The following is a 12,201-nucleotide window of genomic DNA, read 5'->3' on the forward strand; positions in this document are numbered from 1 at the left end:
TCCTGCTCCGCAAGTATGGATGAGGTTTGTGGCACCAATGGCAGGGCAGGTATTTCAATGGAAGGGCTCTTAATAGCGCACGCTGTGGACCAAATTGATGAAACAGACTTTGGTACAGAGTTAAATATGGCTTGTGTGTCACGGTTTTGATAAAATCTTCATCATGTAAACATGTGGATCTCATACAGGCTGTGTGTTAGTATCTTGCATTGGCTGCCCGATACGATCTCCCCACAGGCTTAGGTGCTAAGAAAGAATGTGTGCGCACTCCATAGATGCTCCTGCTTCTGCCATTCGCATCCACTTAAGTGTAATTTGTACCGGCCGGCGCATTGCACCGTCGAAAATCGGCACTGACCACAGGGGCGCTGAATATTAGAAAAACTGAATGGAAAAAAAAAATTGATTCGCAAATCTAACTGTTCATCACACTAATGTTTGATTTGTACATTCGAGGATTCACGCATCTTTTCTTTTAACATTTTCTGGGAGGCACAGATTTAAGACAGAAATGACAGCTGCCAAAGAAAGGTAATTGCGGTTCATCGCTCTAACCTGCAAATTAAGCACCTGGAGGGGGATATTTGTAGCCTTATTGTGGCGTGTGTTCTCCATGAGCATTTCCACTGTATACCCTGGTTATAATCATTCTGCTACGAAATGCAATACTGTACGTTCATCAAGTGGCATGCACTTGATGAACGTCACCCTTGTACTGGTGAAGCTTCTCGCTGGCGTTCTTCATTACCATTTCGAAAATTATCATAGCCGGCGTGGGAGTTTGCACCCTGGTTTGCAGGCAATCACATTTGGTGTCACAATGTGCTTTGTCCATTGAAAGTCCCATGAACATATTTACCACAGATAGCAGTCCAATCGTTGTGACTGTACTATGTCCAATTTTGTGCTGCCTCATGCATTTGCTCAGGCAGAATGCTGGACTAGTTTGAGTTTTTTCACATATTGAAAATATGTAACGCAGTCATGTCGTGGCGGAAAGATGCCATTATGGTGTCCGATTCACATAACGGGCACATTTGCAGCCGAAGAGATGGCAGAAATGGCAATCCCGGTAATGTTCTCATTTATTGGACCCACAAAAATTCAGCAAGAACTTCGCAAGCTGAATTAGATGCCTTGCCTAGTCTCTCTGTGGACATTTGGGCTGGCATCTCGAAAGTGCATGTTGAGCTGAGGAATTGACAAGCATCCCGTAGCATCAAACCTTTTTAGCTTTCAACATTTTTTCGCAAAGGTAGGGTCAAGGAGCTAGATCTCACCAGTAGCTGACAAATGCGTATACACTTAGACAGAGGTACACTCTTTGGGGTGTATATCTGCCACACAACAATAATCGTCATCTGCCTTGCTTGAGTTTCCTTTCTTGAAAACATTGCGCCCGCTGCTTTCCTGTTGGGAATGCTATGTCATGCTGATAACGCGCATGCCGTTCATTACTGGGAAGTGCCGGGCTCGCAGCGTTAAAAAAAGGAAATGCGGACAAGACAGATGACGTTTATTGTTGTGTGGCAAGATACAACCCAAAGGGTGTAATTTTGTTTGAGTGTACTATCAACATAGGTCATACTTGCAAGGGCTTCATCAAGCTTGACTTGGCTTTCGAGTCTGTTAATTGGTTGCTTTCCCTTTGCTCTCAACTTTCTTTGAAAGTGTTTAAGCTGTCATTTTTCTAGTGGCAGGCTCTCTCTCTGGCTGTGCAATTTCAGCTGAAGGACTCCTATTTATAGAGTGAGATTTTGAAGATCTTCGCTTCAGACAAGTCCTCTGATTTTAGACCCTGTCAGAGATGGTCGCTGTCAGGGACCCCACTTAAATTTGCTGCGAGTGGGTGGCATTTTGGCCACTGGCTTGAGAAGACGGAATAATCTATTTGTGGCTGGCCCTTCGCCACCTCACGTTCAGTGTGTCTAAATGCACCCAGATGTTCCACCTTGGAATCTAGGTGAACGAGTAATATAACCTCGGTGTGACTTAAAACTTAATGAGAATGAACCAGATTTTACTGTAATCAACGAGTAATATAACCTCAGTGTGACTTAAAATTTAACAAGAATGAACCAGATTTTACTGTAATAACTTGCCAAGTTCACTCTGATTATTGTTATTCAATATTCGAACCAAAGTATTGGTATTGAATTCATATGCAAAATTTTTTTATATACAGTTGACTCTCGTTACAATGGACCCTGATAATCCAACAAAAAACGGCCGTTTTATCCGAAGTCCGCGTAATATGTGAAACGCCTCACTTCCGAAACTTTCGCCGCAATGTCTGAAAACTTTATTGCAAAGAGTGAGTGACGAACATTCAAAGTAAGAAACAAACAAAAAAGTCGCAGTTTCGCCCGAAAGGTGAAGCATCGATTGCGATAGCAAATTAAGCAAGCGCGGCAGCAGCAGCGAGCCATTTGACGTTCGTGCTGTCTCTCGCTTCTACGCAAACTAAACATCGAAAGCACAGCACATACGAAGCTACCGGCACTGGGTGCACTTTGTCCACATCACAGATCGCTTTCAAGATACGGCTCCCACGCGGCTGCGCCATTAACAAAAGCCACCGGAGTACTACTTTCGCTTCTCAGCATCTGCCTTTCCAGCAAAGCACGCCCTCCTCCGTGAGCGCACCTTGCTCCGGTTTCCGTAGCCGAGCTGCACTACGCAACCATTTATAAACACTCCGGAATAAGCCCTCTCTCTCTCTCTCCACTCGTCTTTCATGGCGTAGCGGTTAGCACTGCACATGTGATTGGGAAGTCCGTAGTTCGAATCGCCTGTTCCACGGTATTTATTAATTATTATTGTGATAGCAATTATATCAACACTACAGGCGCATTTCTATCGTCGTCATCGCCGTCGCCGTGATGTTCCGCATAAAATACAAGGGCGGTAAAATTGCCGCCACGCGCCGTATACTGTACGTGCGAGTAAAAGCGTGCGAGGGTGAGCCGGCGATCGCCTGCTAGGCTTCTTGAGGAGGGGGGCCGTTCTCTGGGCAGCCGCTGTATCTTGAAAGCCATCTGCGACGAGTACAGAGCCCATGCTGCGTTTTCGCAGCTTAGTTCACGTTGATGCGAGTGACAGCTCGAAGGTTAATTCGCTCGCTGCTGCTGCCGCGTTTCCTCACTGCAGTATTTTGACAGCGAGTTTCCGCGGTTAACGAGTGAGATGTGTTTATGTTTGCTTGTGCACGCCTGACACCATGCTTGTTAAATTAATTAGTATGCTTATGTTTGCATGTTTATGCGACCAATAAAACTACTATCCTTACTTCGTATAGTTGTCCACTAATTTGCCAACGCTGTCGATGTTTTGCTTATCTGCGACGAGTACAGAGTCCACGCTGCGTTTTCGCAGCTTAGTTCACGTTGATGCGAGTGACAGCTCGAAGGTTAATTCGCTCGCTGCTGCTGCCGCGTTTCCTCACTGCAGTATTTTGACAGCGAGTTTCCGCGGTTAACGAGTGAGATGTGTTTATGTTTGCTTGTGCACGCCTGACACCATGCTTGTTAAATTAATTAGTATGCTTATGTTTGCATGTTTATGCGACCAATAAAACTACTATCCTTACTTCGTATAGTTGTCCACTAATTTGCCAACGCTGTCGATGTTTTGCTTTTGGGTGAAAGTGTGACATCTATTATGCATTATTACATCATTTCTCTCGCTTACTTGCAGTAGTTGTTCGTTACCTATGCTTCGCTGCCAGGCCTTACACGGAGAGTTCCTGCCAAGGGGAGCGAAGTGCGGGGAGGGGGGGGGGCAAAGGGGCTTAGGTAGATTCCGCCTTAGCGGCCGCAGACCGTTGCATTAATGACACTTTGTTACTGCGAATTTGTTTTATTGTAACCTAGTCATTTGCACATTATGCTTAAGTTCTTGTTCATGGCTGGGCAGCGCATACGCAGAGCGTGCCCATGTAGCCCCGTGGCACGATTTCGCACCGTTATGTGATTGGACATTGACACATTTAAAGAAAAAAAGACACCCCACACGAACACATTATACAAGAATTCTGCTTTCTACAGGACAAATATCAAAATTACACGGAATTTTACACTGATGGCTCTAAAACAAAAGAACGCTTGGGTGTAGGGGCCGTAACAGAACATTGGGAAATAGTATTCGTTTGCCACAGCATGCCTCTGTCTACACAGCTGAAGTCTATGCATTATGGACTGTGGTTAAAAAGATAATAACTGAAAAACACGAAAACACAATCATATGCACTGATTCGTTTTACACTGATGGCTCTAAAACAAAAGAACGCGTGGGTGTAGGGGCCGTAACAGAACATTGGGAAATAGTATTCGTTTGCCACAGCATGCCTCTGTCTACACAGCTGAAGTCTATGCATTATGGACTGTGGTTAAAAAGATAATCGCTGAAAAACACGAAAACACAATCATATGCACTGATTCGTTAAGTAAGCACGCTGATAGCTCTTCACATGAAATCCGAATGTGAACCACTGATAGGGGATATCTTAAACATGATAACAATAAACAAATACGGCAGGTCAATTAGGTTTTGCTGGGTACCAAGCCATGTTGGTGTACCGAGTAACGAAGCAGCGGATAGATGCGCATCAATGGCAGCGCATGAAGACATAATAAACACAACACTTCCATATAAATATAGTATCCGTGCCATTAGGAAGGCCTTAATGTCAAAGTGGTGACACGAATGAGGCCATTGTACAGAAAACAAGCTACATCTTATTAAACCTGTAATCGGCGAGTGGAAATCATGCAGTCACCAGCAACGGTTCTACGAGGTGATCTTGTGTCGACTTCGAATTGGACACACACATTTGACGCACAACTTCCTCCTCCGAAAAGAAAACCTGCCAACCTGCAAAAAATGCCTTGAACCTCTCACAGTCATACACATCCTAATAACATGTCTACACATCGACACACTGAGACGGAGGTTTTTACACAGCCTATATAATTTGCACGCTCCATTACACCCTGCCCTATTACTAGCAGATGACCCCCTATGCCATTTTCTAACCTGTTCGACTTTTTAGAAAAAACTGGTGATTGACACAAACTATATTGTAATACAGGTTTACCTACTCTAAAGTTGCATTTCATTTTGTCTTGTGTCTGGCGCAGCATGGCCTTAGTTGCCTTTGTGCCATTAAACCCAAACTAACCAACCAACCAACCAACCATGTGGCACATACTCCTCCTGTCACCGACGGCCGTGGCACTGGCAGAGCGCCAAATACTCGCGGCGAAATGGCAAACGTTATGCTACATGCTCCACAGTGACACAGGCCAACCACTGACGACAAACAACTGCCGCTTCGCCATTACAGGCTCTGTATCGGCCGTTATGTCTCATTTGAACGGAAGTATAGGTGGCACATACACGGGAGCAAAGCGCGCCGTCCTCTGTCATACCGAAGCAAGCACACATTACAAGCAAGAGTCCCCAGATCTCGCAAAAGTCTCGAGTACGCATGCCATCATGCGTACTCTCGTCATCATAGGCCCTTTCGCTGTTTACAATCATAGTCCCTGGACGGCTTCCCGTTTTGCTAGCAAGTAGGAAGAGTGCGTTGAAACAGATACATGCAGATTTTCAGTGCTTTTTCTCCTGTGCACAATCTCTACAAGTCAAGTTTGCCGTAAGTTATGCAATAACTTAGAAATATTAGTCTTGAGGCATTGTGTGCCTTTCTTTTATCTGGAAGTGTAAAAAATTCAGACCCCTTCCACTATTTATTTAATTATTTTGGTATTTATGTTAAATTAGTTGAAATTACACAACACATTTTAATTCCATTCACTTGGTCACCATATTGATCATTGCCTTGTGGTCGGTATGGTAAACTGCAGTTGGTTGCACATCGATTTTAGACACATTCTTGCTAAATGTGAGATTAATGTACGATTTGTTACGTCTCGTTAGCACATCCACTTCATTGCAACACTTTAAGCCGAAAGGTTCCACCATGAATGATGAGATCCACCATCCATCAGGTCTGTTGATGTCAACGTTAAAGTCCCTCACGATGACGATCGATGTGTTGTCAAGAGACACCCAACCGAACACGTCAGTCAGAAAGACTTCGATCTCTCGCTCTTTGAGGCTGCGGGAGGCATGTTTCCCCTTCTGGTCCTGTAAGCAAGATGTGGCAGGGCTATGCTATAAGCATTGGATGCATGTCTTGTCCGTGCCAGATAAAATGGCTTGGGCAAATGGGTGCTAGGCACCAGGTGTTCCTTAGAGGGGCTTGGTGGTCTTGAGCGGCTGCTGGTGACCTGCATCGGTGTCCAGACCATATTGGCGGCTTAGTGTAGTCTGTAAATGTCGCCAACAAAATTTGTGAAACTAGGCCGCTGTAAAGCGACCAAGTGGCGGTAGACAAGGAATCTGTCTTATGTCTGGATGTAGCGTGAAGGGAAGCGCTAAACATTGAGTGTCAGCGGGAATGGGGCAACATCAGGGAAAACACTTACCTCATGGCCATTCAGCCTAATAGCATCTCTACAGAACAGTCACCGCTGCTGCTCCCTTCCTTTAATTAGCCTGTCTTTTCTCTCCATTGTCAAGGTGGGCGGTCGGCGCACGAACACATTATGATAAGCAAGAGCCAGGCAACACGTGTCAGCATCAGAAATGAAGGGTTCAGCAACCGTTACATGTCACAGAACAAATTGAAAGCAGTAACGTGGAAGGGACTGGGGGGGGGGGGGGACAGCTGCTGCCGTGTCTGGGGCCGGGACTCTGGATAGAGAGCGCAGGAGCTGTGGTCATTTTCAGCAGTAAACACCAGTGAGGAAGGAACGCTCCTGTATGAAAGAAGCAGAAGGTGGTAACGGCAGGCGCTAAACTTGAGCAGTAACAGCGACAATAATGTACTTTGCGACAGAGTAGAACCTCGACGTGATACGAATCTCGCGAGGTCACGCTAAATATTCACATCGTACGTAATTCTCATCAGTGCGCACAAACGAAATTCGTACATAAGCAGTGGAAATCCATCCTTGGAAATTTATTTGCTGCTGAAACGGTCCCGTACAATTGCTGAAGAACAATTGGTCACCTTGAAAGCAAATATGAATTTGGGGAGGAGAAGAAATAATTCTCATTACCTTTCGCAACGCCATTACCATGAAAATGTTAGTCTTTCGCTGCAGTTCAGCTATACATGGTTTGCCCGATGTGCGCCAATATTTGTCGCCGGCCCTGTATGTCGCGCAGCGAAAATTTATCCTTGGGGTTACTGCGTATACATGTAGGTTTTCCATCCATACAGACTAAATTAGTTTAAAAAGAGGGTTAGTGGCTGACTGCCGGTCGATCTGGTCCACGTGCGTGCCTCATTTCGTTGACCTGATAGTTACCACAGCACCGAAAGCGAAGCATAGTGACAGTTAACGTGCTTGTGCAAGAAAGCTTTCTGCCAGCTCGCAAAGCTTGAGCACATCATCTCCGAAACCGCAGCGAAGTACTGGCCATCCATAAGTAAAGCTTGATTTCCCGCTTAGCTTGGTTGTGGAGTCACCTTTCAGCTTTCGTCGTAACTGCTCAATTTCAACCAAGCTGTTTTGGGCCAAGCGATTTGCTGCCTAGATGGCAAGCCAGCGACTGAATGTTACAATGGCGTGACGAACCGGCAGAAATCTATTCGGTATTAGCTGCCAAGCGGTTCTTGGAAAAAAAAAAAGAAAAACAGAGGTATCCCCTCACCAGAGAAAGCGAGCGCGCAGGTGGCTGCTTTGTTCACGGCCTCACTATTTGCAACATAGAGAGCGCGCGGCTCACGTCCACATGAGCGAGCGTGACGCCATGCAGCAACCAAAGTTTTGCCGTATGATCGACCTGCTCAGAATTTTTTGAGAAGCTGAAAAATAGGTCTGTTGTGCTTTTCCGAATGGGTCCCCGATGCCACTGCATGCCTCAGAGATGGCCATGGCATACAGCATTTCGGCTGTTGCGTGTTGCCGCATTGATCGCTACTGCACCAGTCGTCATTGCTTGCACCAACTTCTGCTGCTCTTCGCCTAAGAACTTGACCCAGAGTATGGCGCACACTGCACGCATCTGTTAGCGTTGACTTATCAGCGTGGATGCTTCCGCACTTCAATGTGATGCGCAAGCGCTGGGTACATAGGCAAGGGTGGGAGAGCTCGAATATGGAGGAATGGCACGCCGAATCGCGGGGCTGAATAAGTTGGCCGTGCCTTACGACGACGGCACCGATGAGCACTGTTACAGTGTAGTGATGTCAAGCGCCACCACAATTGAGGAGATCGGCTGACTCTGCAGGCCAGAACAATAGTTCTAAACGCGTCTTAGCCTAGTCACCATGTTAATGCTACCCACCGCGGTAACTTTGTAGCTATGGGCTTGCACTGCTGAGCTCGAGGTCGTATGGTCGATCCCGGCCACGGCAGCCGCATTCCGATGGGGGCAGAGTGCAAAAGCACTTGTGTATCGTGCACCGGGTGCACATTACACCCAATGGTCAAAATTAATTCGTAGTCCCCCATTACGACATGCCTCGTAATTATATCATGGTTTTGGCACATAAAATCTCGATTCAATTTTGTTTAAGTGTTACTACTGGCGCTTGTGGCTCATGGATTCGTATAATCCACAATGGCGCTTAAGAGGTTCGTATCATCCTAAATTTCGAATGCACTCTGGCTGGAGAACTTATTCGTATTATCCGACATTCATATCATCCGTGTCGCATCGCAGAGATTCTACGCTAAAGAATAAATATATTCTGAAATTTGTATTGTTTGTTCATTTGTGAGATTGGTGTGGGTTTGAGGTGCTGAGCTTTAGCGTGAAGTACTTGACATTGAAGTGGCCGAGAGTGCCCCAACTGTCACTTGCCCTTTTTCATATCATAATCTTTGTTCTTGAACTTGCTTTCAACAGCTGTTAGATTTGTTTCTTTATATACCTGGTTTCTTTTACACTCGTTTGTAAATTATGAAGGAAAGTTTTGTGCGACCTCAACCAATAGTGGAGAGTATACTGTGTGCATATCCAGCCACTCACAGTGCATGTTATAACTGTGTCTTCTGCTGTCAAAAACTTGTGTCATGCATTACTAGGGCCAGTGCAAAACTGAAATTCTGGCAAAGGTACAGTTATCTTGGCATGTGAACTTAGAATGCTGCACAAAATCAGTGGAAAAAAGTCTATTTCAAGTTAGCAAAAATGCACCAAGTAGTCCATGAAAAAGTACTCTTGGTGTGAGAACTAAAGCAACAACAAATGCCAAACTATGTAATGAATGAATGGACATGCTCAGGGCATGACTGGACATGCTTGGTTCATGTTGCCCAGGGGCATCTTTAATTAACATGAACCTATTTTCATGGTTGACACCATGGTTTCACATGCCTTACGTGGCACTATCCCAGTCACACTTCCTGTTTATGATATAGAAGTACATTGATTCTCAGCTAATAGAAACAATATGCTGTCAAGTCACAGCATTGTGCTGGCCAGCTATTAGCAAGAAAACCCATGAACTGTTATGTAGTCGCCAGAAAATGCTAGTAAATCTTTTATGTGAATAAAATACTGATGAAAGAAACACAAGAATTAAGTTTTTTGGTAATGAATGGGAAGGGTACGCTGAATTTCTGAAGAAAGAAAACAAACTCTTGACCCTAGTCATGTTAAATGACTAGGGGTAGCACTAGGAATGGTGCTGGTCATTGAAGCCTTCGTTTGATGCTCCAAATTGCACCTTTAAGGGGGGACGTGGCTTTGAAATCAACTTCCTTATTTCTTCATGGATTTTGATAAAAATTGGCACAAATGTTTAGATTGCCTCCCTGATGCTTCCGTAAAAGTTTCAGAGTGATGCCTTGTGAATATTCTATTGAATTTTATGGAGCAGAGTTTTTCTCCCTCAAACGTTTTGGATGGCCTGGGGAGCTTAAGAAGCGCAATAGAAGGCTCGTTGAGTGTTGACTGCATAGCTCAATGTGTGCTCAAGGTCATGACAGTTTTGCTGTTCTTTTTTTTTTTTTTTTTTTCGCAACAAATTTTCTAGTGTCATTTCTTATGCTACCTTCGCATCAAGCACACTTTCGGGGTAGACGAATAGCCATATCGTAAACTTGCAAAGACTCAATATAAGAAAGGGAGAATGTCATGACCTGCACTGTAGCCCAAGGAATGTGACAAAAAATGGAGTCAGAATTACTAAACGGTAACAAACAAATCAGCTCCAGAAACTGAGCAGAAAGGCAAAAAAACAGTTTTGAGAAAACGGCTCTCAACGTTTCACCTTCTTTTCAGTTCTCTCAGAGGCACCAAATTTGTAGTCTTTGGGGTGTTCTGTGATGTGGGGCTTTTTGTACATGTGGTCTGTGGTCTGGTGTGCCTTTGTCCCTCCCCCCCCCCCCTTTTTTAAATGGAATTCTTTTCTGCTGCTCTACAAAGAGCATGGTGTCTGGGTTTCAAACCAAGTGAGGTGCAGAACTCTGTCGACATTAATATAGTTGCAGTGTTGTACCTGCAGGCTGCCCGATTGATAGAAGTCTCCAGTATAATCAGCGAGTCATTTTTTTTTTCTTTTGGTAGAATTGACAATGTTACTGAATAAAGGCTCTGAGTGTCAGCAGCCTTCCAAGTCATCTTCACTTGGCTGTGGAACTTAGGATCAGAGCCAGTGATAGATATGCAGCTGCTAGGTACTTTCCAGAATTGTACTTTTATGTGATGCTTCGATCACTTCTGCAGCCAGGTGTCTGTGCCAGCCCAAGGGGCCTAGCGAACAGAGCTCATGATGAGGTTCTCTTTATAAAGGGGTGGTACGATAGATATTGTTGTGAGCTATCGTGACAGTCTGATAATAGAGTGAACACGCAATATGCTTGGTTGCGGGTCTGAGGTGCCGATGTGCGAAATGCCTAGCTGCAGCTACAAGGAGTCGTCACTCGATGTGCTTAGTCGTGCAGTTCGAGGTGCCGACGCGCGAAATGCCTAGTTGCGGGCTCGAGGAGTCGATGCTCGGGTGTACTTGGTTGCGCAATTGAAGGCGCCGATGCACAAAATGCTTAGGCGAGGGTCCGAGAAGTCCGCACGCGATGAGCTTGATCGCGGAGTCAGAGACTCCTATGCATGATGTGCTTGGTCACGAATTCCGAAACGAGTGCGGAAAGGCTTAGCCGCATGCCCGAGGATTCCGCGCGCCAATCTTGGTCATGAAGTCTGCGTCGTTGATGCTTGGATTACATACCGTGGGTCTGAGATGTCCACAAACGTAGGGATCGGCCACGCTACTGCGATGTCCGCATAGCGCCCGTTTTGATGCGTCAAGATTACAGTGAGTGGAGACATCCAGACTCGCGAGGTGCAAAGAGCCGAGCAGATGACGCGAGCGAGTACCGGGCCAATGGCGAACCATGCTGGAGTCACCTGGAGGGCACGGCCAATCGCAGACTCCGGCACGACCTTCAATCATTTGCTCTTTGTTTGCTTGTTTCTGTATGGAGGAGATAGCTGAAGTGGCAAATTTAAAGACTGAGTAATGCGCTTTCCAACGAGACCACGATGGCGGCGCTCGGTTGCACCGAAAGAAAAGTAGGGAAACGACAAAAAAACAAAGTTCACAATGGGGGGGAGGGGGGGGGGGGGGGCTCAGAAAATTTTGTTATGGGAATTCATCATGGGTTTTGTTATTCTTTTCTTTTTCTTTTTTAACCTGGGTAGGACATTAGGCAGTATAATAGCAAGAGCTTGATGGCACAACCCACCGCCCCGTTCCAAAGGGGACGCTCAAACATCCATCGATCCATCCATCCGGAGATATTGTCGCGTGAAAAAAGCTCTTCTTTCTTGATTTCCGCGAACTTTTTCGCACCCTTGGCTGATAAAACAAATTTTTTTAGAGCACTTCTACATGGTTTACAGCGATGATACTTCGGAATTGGATAGAGAAAGAGTTATAGAAACTCAAAATATGATTTTCAAAAAATTTATTTTTGACCTGTTTCTCGCAGTGTGAAAGCCGCGTCTTCCCTTAAGGGCCACAAAATGCCCCCCAAAATGACTCATTACTGAGCACTGCCATTAGTCGCAGTACTTCCAAGGCAGTGAGGCAGTCAATGACACTTTCTCCCTATTAGCTAACAAGTTATGTTGTTCAGTTTATTTTCGTTAAAGACCCCCAGTTTCTTACATAAGGGGTTT

General features: G+C 45.4%; 1 protein-coding gene and 1 long non-coding RNA gene across 6 annotated transcripts in view; one reads left to right on the forward strand and one right to left on the reverse strand.

Moving 5' to 3' along the window:
* Window positions 1-12,201, forward strand: part of LOC126548565 (nonsense-mediated mRNA decay factor SMG7-like) — a 125,274-nt gene that overhangs the window by 106,401 nt on the left and 6,672 nt on the right. The gene's annotated exons all lie outside the window — the stretch shown is intronic.
* LOC126548619 (uncharacterized) overlaps window positions 3,850-12,201 on the reverse strand; it is a 36,808-nt gene continuing 28,456 nt past the window's right edge. Inside the window, exon 3 of the long non-coding RNA XR_007602991.2 lies at window positions 3,850-6,293. This is a non-coding gene — a long non-coding RNA (uncharacterized lncRNA). The remainder of the gene's footprint in view (window positions 6,294-12,201) is intronic.

This window comes from Dermacentor andersoni, chromosome 1 (assembly GCF_023375885.2).
Source record: "Dermacentor andersoni chromosome 1, qqDerAnde1_hic_scaffold, whole genome shotgun sequence".
NCBI classification, from domain to species: domain Eukaryota; kingdom Metazoa; phylum Arthropoda; class Arachnida; order Ixodida; family Ixodidae; genus Dermacentor; species Dermacentor andersoni.